General features: G+C 22.5%; 1 protein-coding gene across 6 annotated transcripts in view; it reads right to left on the bottom strand.

Moving 5' to 3' along the window:
- Positions 1-1,801, bottom strand: part of LOC123980101 (clathrin heavy chain linker domain-containing protein 1-like) — an 11,984-nt gene that overhangs the window by 8,705 nt on the left and 1,478 nt on the right. The window lies entirely within an intron of this gene.

The raw sequence follows: 1,801 nt of genomic DNA, 5'->3' as shown, positions 1-1,801 counted from the left end.
GTTGGGATTGGGGCTGTGTCTTAAAGAAAGACTAACTGGCTTGTAGGAGCCAGAATACTTGCTGTTTGGTAGGGGGTCATATACTTGTTTTTCCTCATCAGATGGTTATCAATTTTTATAAATTCATATGATGTGATTTTCTGGAATTTTCTTTGGGATTCTGTCTTTCACTGTTAGAATGTACATTTGATTAAAATTATAGATCGTTGCATTCTTTGTAAGTGGGCAAACCTGCAAAATCAGCAAGGGGTCAAATACTTATTTCCCCCACTGTAGGTAGATTCTGCCTCAAAAGGACTTGATTTCTTTCAGAAGAGTTGTATTTGACAGATTATAAAAAACAAAACTGTCCCTTTTTTATTCCACATGTAATAATATTATGTTTTTTAATCACATTCTGACCACCAAACCAAAAATGTCAGACGTCTGGTCACCTTAGTTTCAATTCAATTAAATTCAAATTAGCTTTATTGGCATGAATGTGTAACAACAATATTGCCAAAGCATCATACATACAACATAAGAACAATCAACCCCATACATTTCATCAAACAAGTAATCAAAGCGTAAAGTAATCAAAGCGTATGTGTGTGTGTGTTAAAAAAATATATTAAAAATAAAACAAATAAATAAAACAGTAAGCATGTGTGTGTGTTTGTGTTAATATATATATATATATATATATATATATATATATTAAAAATTAAAATTAAATAAATAAAACAGTAAGCGTGTGTGTGTAAAAAATAAAAATATATTAAAAATAAAATAAATAAAACAGTAAGTGTGTGTGTGTGTGTTAAAAATAAACAAATATATTAAAAATTAAACTAAAATAAATAAATAAAACAGTAAGTGTGTGTGTGTTAAAAATAAATAAATTATATTAAAAATAAAAAAATATATATTAAAAACTAAACTAAAATAAATAAATAAAACAGTAAGCGTGTGTGTGTGTAAAAAATAAAAATATATTAAACTAAACTAAATAAATAAAACAGTAAGCATGTGTGTGTGTGTGTGTAAAAAATAAAAATATATTAATAATAAAATAAATAAATAAAACAGTAAGTGTGTGTGTGTGTTAAAAGTAAATAAATTATATTAAAAATTAAACTAAAATAAATAAATAAAACAGTAAGCGTGTGTGTGTGTAAAAAATAAAAATATATTAAACTAAACTAAATAAATAAAACAGTAAGCATGTGTGTGTGTGTGTGTAAAAAATAAAAATATATTAATAATAAAATAAATAAATAAAACAGTAAGTGTGTGTGTGTGTTAAAAGTAAATAAATTATATTAAAAATTAAACTAAAATAAATAAATAAAACAGTAAGCGTGTGTGTGTGTAAAAAATAAAAATATATTAAACTAAACTAAATAAATAAAACAGTAAGCATGTGTGTGTGTGTGTGTAAAAAATAAAAATATATTAATAATAAAATAAATAAATAAAACAGTAAGTGTGTGTGTGTGTTAAAAGTAAATAAATTATATTAAAAATTAAACTAAAATAAATAAATAAAACAGTAAGCGTGTGTGTGTGTAAAAAATAAAAATATATTAAACTAAACTAAATAAATAAAACAGTAAGCATGTGTGTGTGTGTGTGTAAAAAATAAAAATATATTAATAATAAAATAAATAAATAAAACAGTAAGTGTGTGTGTGTGTTAAAAGTAAATAAATTATATTAAAAATTAAACTAAAATAAATAAATAAAACAGTAAGCGTGTGTGTGTGTAAAAAATAAAAATATATTAAACTAAACTAAATAAATAAAACAGTAAGCATGTGTG

The sequence above is a fragment of the Micropterus dolomieu genome, linkage group LG12 (genome assembly GCF_021292245.1).
Source record: "Micropterus dolomieu isolate WLL.071019.BEF.003 ecotype Adirondacks linkage group LG12, ASM2129224v1, whole genome shotgun sequence".
Lineage (NCBI taxonomy): Eukaryota > Metazoa > Chordata > Actinopteri > Centrarchiformes > Centrarchidae > Micropterus > Micropterus dolomieu.
This window is presented reverse-complemented; position numbering and strand designations above follow the sequence as displayed.